Genomic DNA, 20,366 nt, shown 5'->3' on the forward strand with positions numbered 1-20,366 from the left:
ATATTCTAAGCGCAGGGATTCATTGTCAACAAAATGTATCGACGCGTGTTTGGTGTGGGGTGGTAAAAAAAAGGTCCCCACAGCCCCAGGGGTAGTCAATGTTTGACAGAGGGTTGAGTCTTTTGTCTAATTCGCTGCGACGGTCGGTTGTCACACTAACAGCGTGAAATTAATTGATAATTAAAACCTTTTTTTAATATTCTTTTGATTTTTGTGTAAATAATGCAAATACTTGCAGAACTGTAAAAAGAACAAATAATATGTTTCTTGTTCACAATCCGTACATGCTTGTTGTTTATTGTCTTTGTACTATTTTCTTATTTTTTATTGTTTTTAAGTTTTGTAACATCGTTGTGTCAACAAATCAGATTTCGGAGTTGAAAGTACTCTCAGTATCGCCCTGGTGAAAACCACAATAATTCTGAAACCAAACGTTGCTTTGCGATGTATTTAACAGTATTTAATTACCAGATCTAAAAACCATGTATTTCCCAACTTTCCGCTTCCTGATCTCTTTCCTCTCCCTAATTCCTACATTATAACTAACTAACTAACCATCACGCCGTTTCTTCGCAGGGGTAGGCAGAGAGGACGGACCGCCAAACAACTCGGTCTTGGCACACACTTCTTGCCTCATTCACATTCATACATTGCCTCATACATACTCTTTTATTGTTCTGACTCTTGACATGGCCCAACTCAAGTATATGATTCACTTGGTCGTGCCATGTCTTCCTCAATATCACAACATTCCAAAAATTATTAATGACATATTCTCAATATTTTTTGGGCAGTTACGACTCGTGCATTTAACATTAAAAAACTAGAGTTGGTCTAAAAAATTAGATGTGAATTTGAAGAAAACCTGTATAAGTTAATTTAACTTATAACAGAAAGAAAACATTGATAAGTTAATTTAACTTATAACAGAAAGAAAACATTTATTAGTTAATTTTACTTATAACAGAAAGAAAAAAATTATAATTTAATAACTAAATAAAAATATACAGATTTTTTTTCTATCGCACGTGTTCTAATAACCCTCAGCATCGACCAACTATTTTATATACATCGATGCCCCACAGTCATAAAACATAGCCTCGGGCCTCACATTGACTACATCTGACTTTAGGTGCTGAACTAAAATCGTGGGGTAGTCTGACAATGGAGACGCAGTAAATAACTGGGTGGCTTACAAAAAACTCTATTTACACTATTACCCGGGACAAAAGGATCACAGATATATTTTACACAAAACTGTGACACCCCATACAAAGCTTGAATGAGAACAAAGTGGGTCCAATCCATGCGTAGTTTTTTTTCAATGGTTGTATTTTTTTATCATCACATAAGTAAGCAAATACTGACAATGGCAACTTAATGAAGAGGATAATGCCTATTTTTGTAATATTACATCATGTTTGAAAGGAAATTACAAATCAATGGGATTAGCGTCGTCACTCTCAGTAGGTATACAAAAAAATGAGGCTGGTTAAATAATAAAATGCAATTCAACAAAATAAATATATATTCAATTAATTGAGGTTCTGGTGACAAAGTTAAATGCAATGGTGAAATTTTATATTTTGAATTATTAAATTTGTACGGAGGTAAGGGAGATAGAAGTAAATTGGGAAAAGAAGGGCAAAATAAGTAAAGAGGAAGCTGATCAGCTCAGATCTCTTCAATGAACCATAGCTGGAGTAATTTCAAGCAACAAGTAGGTATGTGTGTGCCAAGACCGAGTTGTTTGGCGGTCCGTCCTCTATGCCAACCACTGCGGGAAACGGCATGATGGTTGGTTGGTTAGTTAGTTAATTCAATTCAATTAGTTTATTACTTTAAAAACATTACAAAATTACATTTTATTTCGTTTTTAGGTACATTTGTAAAATGGTATTACATAATAAGTACGCGGTGTATCAACCAAACCAGCATCAATAGAGCTTGCCTTTTAAAGGCAGCTTCACCGATGCTAAATATGTCGATATCCGAATTGATTCGGTTCAACAGCAAGACTGCTCTCCCCACCGGCATGACCATTGGCAAGTTAGTACTGCAGGCCGGGAGATAAAACAGTCTATGCTGTCGGTGACGGAGATAACCATCAGGAACATACAGACTAATACTCTCCATGATAGTCGGATTTTCAAACCATCCACGAATCAGTTTGAAGAAGTGTGATACAATATGCACATCTCTTCTGACCCGTAGATGGTTCATACCGAGCATGCCCAAGAGAAAGTCAGTGGGATAGAGCCACGGGTAGTAGCCATACTCCCTCAGGTAGAGGAATCTCAGAAATTTACATAAGTCGGTATGTATATTAAATTTGTATTAGTGTATTTCAAAGACGACACTAAAAATATTTTCCACTCTCCACGGAGAAAAATTAGTGTTGCTAATTTATTGAGAATCTCCTCAAATTATTAGCACTTCTGTTGAAAACGGGATAGCAGGTATTAACGAATAAATTAACACGTTTTCTGATCAAAAATCACGGGATATTTTAATTCTAATTTAAAAAAATATAATTGTCCTGCTGACCGCTTGTTTGAATTCTCCAAACAAAAAGTTCTTATTTTGAAAATGATACTTTAATTCAAAGCAAATGTGAGTTCCAGAGTTCATTGAACCAGAGTCACGCAGCAAAGACCCAACGAAATTAGTACTTTTATTTAAATGTTATTAATGGGGCCAGTAGAAGTGGTAGAGAAAAAAACAAAAAAAAATTATATAATATTTATTTATTTATTTATACTGGGTTTTACAGATGATCACACTGACGTGAGAACAATCCACTTATAAAAACTCAGTTATTATACAATTACAAAAATCTACAATTAAATAAAGATACAAAAAATTAAATACAGATACATACAATTAGAAAACAAAAACATCAAAAAATTAAAATAAAAAACACAATCATATAAAAGCTCGCTCAAGTAACACACATATATATTGTGTTAATTTATAATTGTAACAAAGTTTTATTTTTAACGAGTATGAACGACTGTGTGAGCTTAAAATAAATAAATAAAGTTTTACCAGGAAAAAATCCATTTACCAAAATTATTTCGCTACCTTAAAAAACGAATACTTTAGAAACTGACCTCATTTTCAGGACAACGTGTTTTCACTTATCTCCTATTTTAAATGCGTGAATAAATCCTCAAGTGGATTAGATAGGTTAGGTTCGATTCTGCGTCCGAATTCTTATTTGCCAGAAGTGGTTGTGTGAAAGAGAGCGGGTAGTTGAAGGTTGGGGATAGGACCCAAGACATACCCTAAGTAGGTAATCCACTCCACGTGCGTGAACCGTGAAACACTATTCAACTAATTTCAATGTTTTGCCAACTTATTGTAAAAGTCGCAAAACAACAGGCTATGTTCAACTACCAAAGAAACGCCGAAGGTTTTGTTTCCGAGTTGAATACATTACTTACGTAGGTTCCTTCAAAGACATAGACACAAAGAATATTTACCATGGAGACAAAGCGATAAGTCAAGCAAGCTGGAACAAGATAACAATGCGAAATTTTCAATACGTTTGACTTATAAATGCATTAGTGGGTCACAAAAGTGTATCTTCTACGAGTAAAGATAAAAGAGTGGAGAATACTCTCAGTATTGCCCTGGTGTAAGACCACCATTCAGAAATCAAAATTCGCTTGAAATGGCTTTAGCCGTATTTTGTGACAAGATCTGAACAGCCAGGTACTACTCCACCTTCCTTTTATCATCTCCTTCCCCTCCCCACAACTTTCACCCTAGAAATACACACCAATTGGGGATGCCATAATCTCACTGGCTCCAGAAGGTTTGGAGCAGTTGAGATTCTTTTACGGTATTAAAAAAAGTAAATCAAATAATAATTTTGACTTAATGATTCCGATTAACGCTAAATTACTTTAATTTTTTTGACGATCTTTGGTAACAAAGCGGAAATTTTCTATGTTCTGGAGCATTTGATTCCACCTGGTACCTACTTCCCAACCTTCCTTTACCTCCATATTATTCCCTTTCTCATAACCTGCAGTCTCATAACAGCTCCAATTGGGATGCTACCGTCCCACTACCTACGGGCAGTTGGGTCTCTGGACTTGTGCGGTATCCACATAAAAGAAGTACCCATAAATATTAAAGATTGTTCCTCCTATTGTGAGACTTTGATCGAGAATCTTATCGTTGCGCTTCTACGAAATGCTTTAGCTTTGTTTAGTTGCTCGATTTAAAAACACAGGTAAGTAGGTATTGTCAAACATTTATGCTCTTTCTTCTATCCTTTCTTTTCCACCTCAAAATATTTCTCATTCGTCATAAAGATAAAGATACAAAATTGTAAATGGTAGTGTAGACAGCCTTGATTTAATTAACCTTTTCGAATTTCATTTACAAGTGAGAGTTACTCGTTCTACAATCCTGTTCAATTGTAACAATTCCAGGAGGCGTTTTAAAAATGATATCGAACTGTTTTTACATAAAAGTTATTGAATACAGTTTGTTAATGGCTTTGAATACCGAAACAGCTGTCGCATTAATAAAATCTTGCAGGATATAATAATAACATTAACTACCCATATTATTTGATAAATTTATAGATTCATACAGATTGATCCTAATAACAATAAATAATATGCTTTACTACCTAGGTTCGAGTATATGATTGTTTCACTTTCCGCTCAATATTATCAAACTGAATAATAATACCTACATTACTACATGTACATTCTGGAATAAAAAATTATTATTATTATTATTACATTTCTTCTTCTCTTCACAATATTTCGAACTTAAATAAACAAAAGGTAACAATGAAATGATGACAACCCATTGATTTATTATAGCTATATGTGACAACCCTTCTTAGTTTCCCAAGAAAAAAGTATATTGATGTTGTTTTTCATTGTCTTATATTTTAGTAAAGCACGTTTTATACACTCACATTATTCTGACAAGTTGGACGATAAGAAATAATAATAATTATTGTAATTACCTACGTTGATAATTTGTTGCATAATAATATTAATTTAGCACGCCTGCTTTAGAGGGCGGGGGAAGAAAACAATAAAGTTAACTGCCGAGACACAGGTTTATGGTAATGCGAAAATTTTAGTAAAAAGCGCTTTACACGTATGAACATTTTTTCTGTGTTTGGCATTTGCCACAATTAAGTCTGTCTGTCTCGTCTCTATTTCGATTTCATGGGAAAAAACATTAAAACCACTAAAATATTTAAAAAATCAATCATCGATTTTGGTGGTATAACGAATCGCATTGAATCCATTCATTCAGTAGGAGAGAATTACGATTGTGACGAAATATCTCGCGTGACCATTGAATACGCGCCCAACAATGATCTTTGTAGATCCAGAATCATTGTGACGCAAGAAATCGCCAAGAATAGAATCGATCCGTTTCTCACACTTAAATCTAAAATTTTAAAAATAAATCCAGTCCAGGAAAGTCCCACTGAGCGAGCAGATGTTCCAGAACTTTTGTTGGGATTTTGTTGTTGTTCAACGGGACACTAGATTCTTTGTCCCTAGGAAACCGCCTGGCTGTGATGGTTGTTACCTCCCATTATTACCAGAAAAAATGGTTACACCCCATAAAAGAAATGTTTTGAAAACGAAACGGACCGTATGAAATTATGCGATTTTACATAGTTTCCAATTTATCGCTTTATTGCTCGAGACGCTAGGAGCTTTTGTAAATAATTTTACACACCCCAATAAATTGAGAGTCCGTACGGAGAATTCTCGAAGATCTGCTAAACGCATTAGTAGACTTTCAGGAATTTCTTTAGTTTTATATTGTGGAGTGTTCACGACGTAATAACACGTCGTATTCCCACTTTTGTTGTGAAGTGTTATTATGGTCGTACCAGTCTCAACACCTTGTTGGAGATGCCGCTTTATATTTTTTGTCAATTTGGAAAATATTGCCTAATAAATAATTACATTGTTCAACGTCGGGTAAGCGATATTTACGATAGAGAGAAGCTTGGAGGTTGCCATAAAAAGTGTTAAAAGTAAAATAGAACGTTTGGAAATTCAAGGATGTTTTTAGGCTCTTAAAATGACTTTTAGAAATTGTACGAAAATTTAATATTAATGCTTTTATCCATATGTTCATTCAGAAGTGTGCTATGAATATATTTCAGCACTTTATCGTTTTATCAATTAAAACAAGGACTCGATAGGAGAGAAGGAGAGGAAAGAGAGAAAATTTGAGGTAACCTGGCTATTGAGTTCTAAGCATTATTATAACATTTGGATGATTTGTATCTGTATCTGTAACGTAACCAAAGTCACTATTTCTTCAAAGTTGAATAAAAGCTTTATAACTTTATTCGCCTAATTTATAAAAGAGTGAATAATGTTATAAAAATTGTAATGCAGCAAAAATGACTACTACTCCGCAGGGGTAGGCAGGGAGAATAAACCGCCTCACAACTCTATCTTGACACGTGGGTACTCATTGCTTCAGGTTCTTTCATACGTACCCCATTCTGGTTGTTTACATGGCCCGACTCAAGAATGTTTTTGATTCACTTGATCGTGATTTGTCTTTCTTGGGCATCCCTGACTTCGACATGACAATTCATGTAGGGGTGAAGATTGGCAAGAACAAATACAAAAGATAATATTTTTACATTATTAGTTATTACAGGTGATTTTGCACAAAAACGTCGCTATACAAGTCATTCAAATATTGTTATTATTATTACTACAGGACTACAGGGTTCCTAAAATATGGATAAATATGAGGTCGCTCTGGATTGAGTTTTTTATAATCTAAAAATATATTATTCCAATATCAACAAAAACAAAACTCTGTGCACATTGTGTCGTGTCCATTTGAGTAAAACTATTGGGACATGCAAGCGCTGGTGAGGCAAACCACTATATGTCCGGTGTAATACAGTGGTTAATTACTCATTCTAATCATCGTGTTGGCGCATTGTACCCGCGGCCGGTTCATGTTCCCGTTACAGGGGCTTGCGACTATGTTATTATAACATTATTTTACTCAACTATTTATTTAAATGCAATCTGGCATGCATGCTCCAGTTTCTAACTACAATGTGTTGGATAGTTTCGAGCCCATCGTGGTAGAAACTTCTGCAAACTAATCGAGGCTTTATACGAGTATTAGGTACCGATGTTCGATAATACATATTTTCTCTTTAAATAATTGTTTTCTAAATACTTCTAGGTATTTTGTTACAACTATATGGGTGTATAGCTGTATGTTTACATACGTACATTCATGCACGACGGTTTGGCTCAGTCGAACATGTTGACTTGGAACCATGCTGTTCGTTGCATGGCTCGAGCAGCTCGACACAAGGTGCCATAGATATACCACTAAGACCCTCAGTCAACTCGTAAATTTCCGTAGAACATCAATCAAGCAAGAATTACAGATCTTGAATCTTTTTCGCATCAAGCCGTTCGCTCGTTATCGAACAAAAGCATCGAGCGAGGAGGTAGACATCAACCCTGAGACATATTCAAATGAACGTAAAACCATGGAGCATGAACGTGCGTGGTTACATAGCTTATGAATAGGTCCGGCGTACTTGCACTCTTCTATTGTTAAAAAATCTTTTAAAAAAAATCATAAATGCTTCTGGATGATTGGCATTACATGCATTTTGTTGATTTTTTCGCGTAGGCTTTTCATACTTAAGAAATGCACCAACTTAATAAAAAAAACTACTGCGATAGGGCAGATTTAGACAGACTAAAAAGTGTTTCTAAGGGAAAAAATGTCGAAGGAAGAGTGTTTTTTCTCACATTCAATATAGTAAATGTGGCTTATTGCCTGTTCCTAGTCACCCTGTTTCGACAGTTCACAGATGAAATACGTGTTTCGCTTCGTTCCAGGGTGGAAGCATTACCATTAATTTGTATAATTACCCACTAGTCACTAGATTTGAAGAGTTATTATACACTAAATATATATCTTTCCTCTAAAGTGTCACTAGCAAAACGTTTTTCACAGTAAAAAAAGAAAATGTTCATTTGGGCGGTCGATGGGAATACAGAAAAATGCTAGTAAGTCGTGATAATCCCATGTTTTCATTGTATTTTTTATGTTTTGTCCGACAAACCGAAAAAGATAAGTGTCACTAGCAAAACGTAAAATCAAGAACGTTTTTCACAGTAAAAAAAGCAAATGTTCATTTGGGCGGTCGATGGGAATACAGAAAAATGCTAGTAAGTCGTGATAATCCCATGTTTTCATTGTATTTTTTATGTTTTGTCCGACAAACCGAAAAAGATTTGTGTTCCTCCAGGGATTTGAACTGGAATCACATTGTCACAAAACTTCAACTCCGTAAAATGTAAACACCGGATGTTGAACAAAACTTTTCTCAGTTTTTTTTTATTCATGAACTGAATGCCACGAGGAGAATAATATAAGTTGTTTCAAAACGGGGCAGCGAATCCCCAAGAATAATATGCAATTTGAGAAGTGCTGATTTACGTTTTCCTTTATGCTCATAGGATAATAGGTGCGGAAGGCTGCAATGAATATGCATAGGGCATAAAGAGGGGGCAACGTTAATACACCTCCTTCCCTCTTCCGGCCCAGCATCTAGTCGGGGGGGAGGGTGGTGGAGGTATAGGGATGTAGAAGGTATATTGGGGGGTCGGGTGGGGTGGTTGGGGTGGATTTAGGCAGATCCCGCCCACCTAATGATGCATCGCCTTATTTACATATTGTTTACGGTGCCAGGTGGGGAACAAACAGATTTTTACGATGACAAACATCCCACCGGCAGATTACAGCCCGAAGGAGAAAGCGAATTTTAATTTACGACGTCGTAGACTTCCTTGAAAAGGTGCCACTTCAACGACGGGCAAATATGGAGCAACACTTTGAGTGAATTATTGAAGGCAAAACTTGGCTTCGTTATCTTTTGCTGTAATAGAGACCTTTACGGCATTCGTTTGATGTTTATTGCACCATTGGTTTTTCGGGGATTATCCTTGAGTTAGCATTGCCTTTTATTTTAGACAATAAATTTCACACTTCGGTAAAATACTTTCAGTTAAAACGTTGTAACATAGCTTAGAGAAGGTACAACATAACATACTTTCACTTTAAACCTTAAGAAGATGCCGAGAATATATCTGGAAGGCAATTGAAAAATTAACATTAGGGAGGCTTATATTTTTTCGGAACATTCAAAAACTTGTTGCCTCATAAAAGAAATCATGTTCCAAGCTGAGTATAGGCAACGGCGTTAGCCAAGAAATTAGGCAAAAGAGATAATAACAAAATAATAATATTTGGATGATTTATACAGCGCCGTTTTTGTGCAAAATCAATAAAAATATATAAAACATTTCTACAATGATCTATGTTATTACTAACTATATACGGAGATAATATACAGTACCATACTTACTTGGTAGGTGCAGGTTTCAAAACTGTGATAAATAAACTGTCTGTCTGCTTTATAGTTCAGATTGCGTTGAGTCAACGGTAAAAAGTGCTTTGAATGCGTCAATAACATAACTCATTGCAAACAAGTGGTATAAAAATCTTTAATTGTTAACCCTTTCACATTTAATTGTTAACCCGCATAATTGTTTCCACATATATAAAATATGTAATGCTTGATATTACCTCAAAAATTTATTTGAAATTTTTTGGTATTTATTATGTTTAAGAAATTATTCTACGTCAATATAATTAGACGTAAGAGGGTATTTTTTAAATGGTAAAGTAAAGTAAACACAAAACAAAAATTATACAAATAAATATCAAAAATTCACTTTTACAATATAGTGATAATTTCTAAGATTTGAAACAAATGGCATTTTAACTCAAATTCAGTCAGAAATTAAGAAATTGAGGTTAAAAATCTTTTAAAATTCGCCATACTTGTCGAAAATATGTGCGTCACTACCAGTGTTAATTTGAATGAACATTGAAATTCATTCTTTCTGAATATTCTAGCAAATAACTGTGAACAGTGAATTGACTAATGCCGTTTCCCCGCAGGGGTAGGCAGAGAGGACGGACCGCCAAACAACTCGGTTTTGGCATACACTCCTTGCCTCATTCACATTCATGCATCGTCTTATACATACTCTTCTATTGTTCTGACTCTTGACATGGTCCGACTCAAGTATCTGATTCACTTGATCGTGACATGTCTTCCTCGGGCGTCCCCGACTTCTGCTACCATTGTGAATTTAATTTTTGTAATTATTATCGAAGATATCTTTATGCTTTAAAATATGTGTAATTCGAGTGGAAAATATTGATATCTCATTAATGCGATGCCATACGTAGTAATGCAAAATCATGTGTTTTTGGTTTGAAAATTTGGTCGCCTAGAAATGTTTCAGATGCTTTAATTAAATAATGCAAGTAGAATACATCTTGGCCTTTGAAATAATCGAGTATTTTTTAGATAACTCTTTTTATAAGCCCAGAAAAAAAATAATGTAAAGGCCTATGAAAACTGCTTTTAAGTTCAAAATCTCTTACTTTCTAACCCATTTTCGGTTATGATTTTATTGTATAATGTGGCAAATTAAATTATTTATAAAATGATTGAAAAAAAAAAAAATATTCATACCTGAACATCCACAAAATAAAATAAAAGGCACTTTTTGGCCATGTTTTTTTATTGCATAAATCAAAACAGGCGGATGGTGTTAAGCAGGAATTTAAACCTTATCGCCATCTACGTAAGGGTTGTTATTGATAGCGGCTCAATTTAAAATACTACACGATATCGTGCATCGCCTTAAATTAAGTAATCAATGACGGCAGAAATTTGATGGAACTCACAATCAGCTGATATCAAAATATTTACCGTTTTTGTGGCGGGAGTAAGGATTTTAACCGAGCTGAATAAACTGCACAGAATAGACTACAAGCTATAAAAAAACAAAAAAATCTGACTTTTCAAAGTCGCTACCGTTACGGCGAAATAAATCATTGTAATTTGAATTAACCCTGGGTTAAGGGTTAATCTAAAATTGATTTTTGATTTTTCGAAGAAAACTTCTTCGGAAAGGTTTTCACTTTGTGATGGCATTATTTATTTTATTAAAAAGACAAATAACTTTGTTTACATCACTTTACTTGTACACAATCAACATGTTTTGTGAACAATGTTCACTTCTTCAGGATCAAACGTATACTAAACTTATTTTTTGACTTCAAAGATATCGCTAATTTCAATATTTTAGAAAAAAACTCTCTTTTCACGTTGCTGAAACAATAAAATATTGATTATATGTTTCTTGAAAGAGTTCTGTTTTATATGGAAACACTATTATTAATTCGTGCAAAAAGAGCGTTCTTTTATTTTAAAATTAGCGCCATCTATGAAACGAATTATATAAATATTTTTTAAGTTTACCCTTAATCTTCAATTTTTAAACGTCAATCTTTTAAAGATAAACAGCTAACATGCAGTCAGTTTGTGGTGGTAACTCTCATTGTCGCATTAATGAAAGACCACCATTCAGACTCGAGAAGCTGTTTTTGAATTACAGTCAGCCTGAAAACATACCTACCCCAACTGCGGACACCATATTGCCACCGACTTAGGGCAGTTGGGACAATATATACATAAAAAGTAGAAATAAACAAGCGGGTTTTCATCAATATTTAAGCAATATATACTGCTAACATAATATAAAGAGTTTTCCGTTAAACCAAAGAGATGGTTAAGCCCTATAGCAGGGGTGACGAACCTTTTTGCCGGCGGGGGCTATTAGGATGTTTGTAGTTTGTAGAGGTGGAGGGAGTTTGGAATCCTCGATATATGTTTAATACCTAATTTTAACAAGTACCAATTTTTTTAAATTTATAATCTCACCTGCCAAGAACTCATATGCACGAATAAAAAAATGTGGACCAAATATCGTGTTCGCTAATGAGTATGCAACTACAAAATTATATCAGAACACTTGAATGGTTTTCCAACAATCTTCCAACATTTATGGCCTGCAATTCTATTTTCATAATTAAACATGAAAATGATTTTATATTTATTATACTAACTTACTTACTAACGTATCTGACGTACCGTGAAAACAAAACTTTCTGCCGTTACGAATTTTTTTTTTTCGTTGCTTTCAGCAGGCCGCACCAAAAGTGCTAGCGGGCTGCACCAAAAAGCCTTGCGTGGTGCAGTTTCCCCACCCCTGCCCTGTAGTACAAAAATAAATATTTTAGCATTGAAAAAACGTTTTAATGTATACGAGTTCATCTGAATAGTCCCTCTCGAAGCGAAACCCTGATCCTTTCCCGTAATTCCAGCTTCCCGCCATACAAGCTAAACGCGGCGTGTAAACAGCGCGTTAACTGAAAAGCGTAACCGCCCCTAATTAGCAGACATTTAAAAGATGCGCCGGTTTTTTTTCATATTGAGCTGTTTTCAAACACGCCTTTGAGGTACGCTATAAAACCAGGAGATTTCATTTTTTACCTGAAAAAGTTGAATTACACAGTATTTTTTATCCAGTGCGAAAAAAATAAAGGTAAGGTACCTTGCCTACTTTATGATATCTCTTTAAAACGTGGGTGAGTAGGTGTCTTTGTAAAAAATATATTTAAGGCGATGCACTACGTAGTAATGCAAAATCATGTGTTTTTGGTTTGAATATTTGGTAGCCTAAAAATGTTTCAGATGCTTTAAATAAATACCGCGAGTATAATACATCCTGTCCTTTGAAATAATCGAGTATTTTTTACATAAGTCTTTTTATAAGCCCAGAAAAAAATAATTTATAAGGCCTATGAAAACTGCTTTAAAGTTCAAAATTTCTTACTTACTAACCCATTTTAGGTTATTGTTTTATTGTATAATGTGGCAAATTAAGTTATTTATAAAATTATCGGAAAACATTTAAATATTTATGCCTGAACATCCACAAAATAAAATAAAAGGCACTTTTTGGCCATGTTTTTTTCTTGCATAAATCAAAGCAGGTGGATGGTGGTAAGTGGGAATTTAAGCCTTATCGCCATCTACGTAAGGAGTGTTATTGATGGCGGCTCGATTCAAAATATTACACGACGTAGTGCATCTCCTTAAATGATTGTCTTCTCATTTTAAACACCAGAAATCGTAGCTCTTAAGCAAGGATCAAATCTATTTCATAGAATCTATGAAATAAATCATTTAGAGAAGGCTTTTCGGTGGAATAGAAACCCTAAGTTAATCGACTCATATTTCGTTATATAAATTGATCATAGAGAATAGAGCAGGTCTGAACGCAGCATTAGGTTACGGGTTCAAACCCAGGTGAAATATGTATTTTATTGAGAAAATTTTGCAGCCATTTCGATTTCGTTAAAATTGCGTTGCTTTTAATAAAAGCTTAGAGTTACAATTTAAAGATTTAGTTATAATAATCTTAGCATCTATATTGATTTGAATAATCAGATAGTTCCTGTCTTCCCTTCTTTTTCTTTTCTTTCGCCGTCACTTTTTTTTTAAGTACAATTATTATTTTTTTTAAAAAAGAAACATTCCCGGATTACGAATAACCTGACGATATTTGAAAATCTTCTACTACCACCACAATAAGCCGAAAATGTTGCTTGTGTTGTGATGGAGAATTTATCCAGCCGAGGAATTGCACACACTACGCCTGGGTGGGACCCAAACGCGATGCCAACTCGGCCACTGACCGGTCCATTTTTGTTCCACATCACAACATACGCCTATTTGAAGTACCATGGCCTCCGATGTTCAGGTTCAGGATAGTAGGAATTTTGTTTATTTCGTTAATACCGCATAAAAGTTCCAAAAGCTCTGAGCTGTTTGGAGCCAGTGGACTCTGCCATCTTCGATTTGGATATGTCGTGAGATTGAAGGGAATGAAAAGTTAGTCCATATGAATGATATTACGGCTCGTATTTTAAATTTTAAACCCAGTTGTTGCACGAGCTTTACGAAGAGTTTTTCAAAACCAGATGTTAACAGTGACCTTCCTATTATTTTGAAGGTAAAGTATGAAAAATTGTATCATTCTTGGAATAAAATTGTGTATTTGTATAAAAATTAAACGAATGACCGGAAGCCTACTTACCGCCACGCGGCCGCATGACCGTCTTAAAATCTCTTCTTTATACACTTAGATAATTTAAGGGTGCATATAAACATGATAAGATTTGTGCGAACTAAGCCTAGAATTACAGTTGCTTCGTTCGTTTCCAATAATTTTAAAAATAGCATAAAAATAAAATAGATAGTAGATAATAGAATAGTCATATAAAATAGCCATACTTAAACTAAAACTGAAGTTACACTTTCAGAAATAATTGCCTGTTTTTCCCATTATTGATATTTATTATCAGTCTATACTCATCTCCACTGTATTTAGATTTTGTCTCTTTATATATTGTTCCTATTATATATATATATATATACTTACCTAAGCATAATGGTATTCTATTTTACTTATAATTAGTGTAACTCTCTCACCAAGCACAAGAACCAGTTTCTTCATTGGTGAGATTGCCAACATAAATATACTTTGTAACCATATGTACTCATAAAACATGCTGTACCCACTTTTTTCTTAAATTTTTTTTATTGGATTAAATAGGTACATCTATAATGTATACATATTACAAAGTTGTTTTTTTAAATATCAGAAAGAGTAAAGTAACACACCTTTTCTTTGAGCAAACGCTCCTGTTAAAAAGGTGGAGAAACGTAATTAATTACTATTTTAACAATGTTATTAGTTTAAACAAAGAAAAATAAAATACAATTTACACACAATTGTTGTAAAAAAATAATAGAAAAAAGGAGGAGAGAAAAAAAGAAGAAAGCAGAAAAAAGGATATCTAATATTATTTTAGAGAATTATGATATTATTTTAAAAGTGTAATAATTAAAGAAATACTGCTGATACCTAATATATATTAAATAAATAAAAAAGTGTATAGATAAAAAATACATAGTATATATGCCTCCTAATAAGATTAGTAATACTTCAGTTATTGTTGTATATTCACATTTTTCTTTTTCAATTTTTTTTGTAAAAATCTCTGCAAAATTTATTTTCCCGCTGTGCCCACAAAGGCACGAAAGAATATATTAAATAGATGCTATCAGCAGTCAGGCACGGATATTTTTTGCAAAACCCGCAGCCTGTTTATTGAATACAACCTGCTTATTAATACGCCCGAAGATTAACAGGGTTGAATATCATTTCACCGACAACAGCCCTTTAGAAATATTGTTGAAACAAAGGGTCCAACGGAACAATAGAACGGAGCCTCCATTCGCTTCTGGCTGTGGAACTCGCAAGCTTTGTGCCATATTTATCTCCAAACTGAAATGTTTCAATTAATTACAATAATCGCGATATTAATGCTCACGGAATAACGTTTTGGAAATGAATTTCAAATATTACTTATTATTGATGTATATGTAGATATTTCTGTTGGTGGGATTGAAAAATGCACATTTTATTTTTTATTTTTATTTATTTTTATTTATTTTATTAATCTTAAGTTAGCTCACATCTTCGTGTGTGCTAATAGTTTTATAAACATATAAACATGTTCATTGTTTGGCAAACATAATCTTTCTTTAAATATTTCAATAAAGTCACAAAAAAAGAAACATTAATAATTGAGATAGACATATTTTCTCAATTCATTTTTGAACTTATTAATATTTTCTATCACAGCAATTTCCTTCGGGATTTTGTTATAGAGTTTTTGAAAAATTAACATTAACATTTTGTTAATGCTTATATAGCTTATTGATCTCAAGACTGTTATGTGTGATGAGTTGTGAGGTGAACAGAAATAGAAGAAGTGAACGAAGAGAGCTGAAATATTCCTGAATATTTCAATATGATTTTATAGAACTGAACGATACTATAGGATTGCAGCCAAAATGTATTATGGATGAGTTTTTTTTTTCTTATTTTGTTTGTTTATAAAGGAGTATTATTAAGCGGGCGGCAGCGTGGATTTGATTGTTATGCAAATCTTCAGTTTTATTCCGAGATTGATGAAATTTTGCACACTCGGCTATCAAAACAGCAGGAAGATCACTGTTTACATGAGATTTCAAGAAAACGCTCCACAAAGCGCGGGCAACGCCGGGGACCTCAGCTGGTTATTGATAAAATAAAATATTTTCTGAGCAACGAAGACGAAGATCTTCTTTCAGCAGTGGAGATTCTTAATCGTTAGATTCTACTTACCATGTAAAGAAAGAAGGTGTGGAACGTCTCACATGTCTTCTCATACACTTCCACACAGGGAAATTATTTCCCTCGAGGCCTCCTGTGTGGAGTTAATATCAAAAATACTTGTATATTGTTACGGCTATTGAAAATAAGGGTCGCGCGATATAATCGCGTAGTTTGTTTACTGATCGTGCCAAATCTTCTTCTTCAATGCAATTCTGCGTTCTTTATCTTCTTCATCATCAGTACCAGTTAATGACCCTTTTTTGAATATTATTCATGTTCGTGCATTTTAATCACATGTTATTATTTTGTAATAAGTACACACTCTTCAGCATTCTCTTCCATTTTTCCTCTGCCAAATCCCATGCCTCCAAGTCATATGATAGCAGGGTACATTTTTATAGTGGATAGGTACATAAGTATTCATCAAGCATCCTTTTGGTATTATTTTATAAATATTACGCTTAAAGTTTTATCTCTCTGAATATGTGGAAAATTGAAACGTTTTTTGTCTTAGGCTTAGTTACCTTTAAGAGTGATGTTGGTAATTAAGAACCTTATTTATTATGAAATAACGTGTCTTGCGTTTTTTATAAGTAAACATTTTTACATATTGAAGATAAATGTCACTTCTAGATTGTTCAATTGATCAGTTGTTCGAAATCCAGAACTAAAAGTCAACTCATAAAGAAGCTGATGAAATCCATCGTTTGACGAATAATTGCTTTTTAATGTAACTAGTATACTAAATATATTAAATAGATCCGATAATGGTAGATTTTAAGAAAAATGATTTTAATTAGCTAAAAATTTAAAAATTAATTTTAAAATTTTTTTTTTTTTTTTAAACAAAGACAAACATTCCCGGGTCACGAATAACCCAACAATGTTTGAAAATCTCTTACTACCACCACAGAAAGCCGAAAATGTTGCTTGTGTTGTGATGGAGGACTTAGCCAGCCGAGGAATCGAACACGCGACGCTCGGGTGAGACCCAAGCGCTATGCCCACTCAACCACTGACCGGATGATACATTGAAATGTTTTAATGTCACCAAAGAATTGACCACATTGCCAAATGAGTATATGAAGAGCAAAAGAAAGAAAAGCAATGAGTGTCAGATGATTACTTATTGCATTCTACGCAACCTGACTACTTGCGTCGATGCGACATTAATCTGTTGGTCTGGAATATCCGAAAAATATATATTTCCTTCGTAAAACGATACTTAATTGCCTGGTCATTAAAAAAACCTGTGAAGTATCAAAAGACCCTACTTTAAATTTGGACTGAGAGATATTGTACAAGAAACAATATAAATACCTACAGAAGAAGATCTTGGTCAAAAGTCTGTATAATGGGCATATTTTTTGATAATATGTAAAATGTACATATATATAGAACGTTGAACGAATGAATCTAATCAACTCATTCCACGAGGGGTCTATACCGACCCCCAGGGGTCGATTTAGACCTATAGGGGGTCATTTTCAAGGAAAAAAAAGTTGGGGGTGCATTAGATGTAAATAGAGAGAAAATCCACAAGAGTGGATCCCATTTAGGCCAATTTCAGGCCACATTTTAGGACAAATTTTTGTGAATGTCACTTTTTTTATTTGGAATAGTTTTCAAAGTACAACAAAAAAATTCTGAAATGTTGACGAATAGGTTAAATTTTTGATGGAATTATTGCGGGGAATCCAGTATTGAGCAATCGAGAATACCTCATAAATAAAAACTCAATATGAAATCAAAGGACATTTCAGTCTAAAAAAAATATATTATGAAAGCAGGAGGTCTACCAACAGAAAAATCGGAACGTGGTCTACGGGACAAAAAAAGTTCGGGGACCTCTGATCTAACCCATTTTAGAAGAACTTCTGTTTTTTTTTACTTTTTAGCCACTTGAGATTCTGTGCTTTAAGTTCTCCATTCTAAGTTGTTTCTGAACCGCAAAAACTAACCTCGTGTAGATGAGGTGTGAGAAAGAATTCGGTTAATATGAAGCAGCTCATCTCTGGGAATATTGAGAGGAAGTACAGTTTTTTTAGACATATTCAAGCGCTAACATTATACAGATTCATTGGGTTTATTAACCTTGAACGGGTTAATGTTTGGTCGTCCTAGATACTAGACAAAACAAGAATATGGCAAACATATGTCATTTTCAATACTCAATAATAGGAGCACGGAATTTTTTTTACGTAAATCTTCATACAAAACTTGTTAAATGGTATTTAATCAAATAAAAAATCATATCGCTCAGTATCTAGATACTTGCTTAGCTTTATACCTAACATGCTGTCTTATCAATTGTTTATTCAAAACTCCGTACAGATTTGCCAGAGGAGATTAAATTACGGTAATAAATAACGACGATAACAGATAACAGCACTATTAGCATTTGCTAGGGGATTGGAAGAGAGAAATTAGACCATATGATTTTATACATCAAATTCCCCCCTTCGCTGAGTCAAGATTCCCATTTATAATAACATAACTACGCTTAGTTTTCTCTCCCTGCGTTTCCTGGGGTAAACTTGATTGATGTGGAAAATTTAACCCACCTTAGCGGAAACCATATGGAAAAGAAACGGGGTATTTTACGTAGTAAAGGTGGTAACGAGCATCATTTGAGTGTATTTTAAAATATTCAAATATATTCCGGTGCTAACATTATATTGTATGTAGAATAATACGAGGACATAAGAGTAGGTATTATAATTTTTCAAATTACTACGTTTATAAAAGTTTTTAAAACTAACAGTTAAATTCTACATTTGGATACTAGATTTAAATGTAACAATTTTAGTATTCTTACCTTTCTTACAACGGCGTATCCACGGCAAACATATTTTCCAAAACACTTCACCAAAATGTTATCATTTTACAACTTGAAAAGTTCCCACTTTGTACATGGATCTTTGAAAATAAAAGTAAATCACGAGCAACACATATGATATGATCATTCACCACTTATCAAAATATCTATCTTGTTCACCGTTCAAATAATACGATCGCGATGTATTTGGATAGAGCGCGGACCGACGCAACGACAGCGGGACTGCTCGTTCTCAACTGGCGCTTTGGGTAGGGAAAGCTCACTGCCTGCGCAGTCCGGGCTCGCGCGGGGTGACGAGCTAGGGGGTGGGGGTTCACAGGGAGACAGGGGGTAGGGCGAAGGGCGAAGGGTGGGAAGCGATGAAAATAGGGAAAAGTTGATGCATTAAACGCCAGGTAGATACGAGTAGAATACGGCGGTGTCGGGATATAAAAAGGTAACGCATTTTTATCATGAAAGCTTTTCGCATCTGTCAGCTTTTTTTGTTTTAATGCCGCGTCGTTTTTGAACATCGTGAATCGTGGATGTATTTTCGTTCACCGTAAACACGAAGCATCGAAAGATGTTATCGCCTAATGGCACGGAGCCTTCGGATCTATTATTTTTATGGCCACGGGGTTGATTAAAATTCTTTCATAATTCCAAAATTCGTCATTTCATATTGTCTCTCTAACTAGACTGTTATTTGATTAACAATCCTTAGTTATGTAATAATATATGTTCTGTATTCATTGTCAATGCCAAGCATCTGGTCTTTTTCACTTGGAACAACTTTATATACCACTCGAGTGATTTTCAGCATATTGTGCCGAGTTTTCAAAACATCAATTATACAATTATTTACTCTTCAAATTCACGCATTAACGATTTTTTTATAAATCAAAAAAATATATAAAAACAATGGAAAAAATATAAGTGAATTCATTGGCTTAATAGTATTATAATCAGTTTATAAAACACCGTATTAAAATTCAGAGGAATAATTTTGTATTTAAATGAGAGCGAGAAATGCCAAACACCCAACTCATATTTCAGTTATTGATCCGAGCACTTAATAGGTTAAAGAAATTATTTGTAAGAACAAACTCCTTTTCAGAATCAGTAATTAAAAAAAATAGTACTAATAGCCATTAGGGCTTCACAGAGCAAATTGGTGCGCTTGCATGCAAATATTTCTCTGCAAGACACTGTACGTTACTCTAACTTAAATGCTGCATAACAATCTAGATTATTCCTTAAAATTAGTAATTAGATAGTAATTAGGAAAATTAGATAATTCCTTAAAATTAATAGACATTTGTGTTCACACAACA

The 20,366-nt window shown here is 34.0% G+C and overlaps 1 protein-coding gene across 1 annotated transcript in view; it reads right to left on the reverse strand.

Moving 5' to 3' along the window:
- The window catches only part of LOC149423596 (roundabout homolog 2-like), a 65,408-nt gene extending 46,136 nt beyond the window's left edge, over positions 1-19,272 (reverse strand). The window contains exon 1 of the mRNA XM_089632035.1: positions 19,033-19,272. The gene's annotated coding sequence lies outside the window, so the exon portion shown is untranslated. The remainder of the gene's footprint in view (positions 1-19,032) is intronic.
- Between the last annotated feature and the right edge of the window lie 1,094 nt (positions 19,273-20,366).

The sequence above is a fragment of the Hesperophylax consimilis genome, chromosome 5, assembly GCF_061612785.1.
Source record: "Hesperophylax consimilis isolate HC1 chromosome 5, BYU_Hcon_1.0, whole genome shotgun sequence".
Taxonomy (NCBI): Eukaryota; Metazoa; Arthropoda; class Insecta; order Trichoptera; family Limnephilidae; genus Hesperophylax; species Hesperophylax consimilis.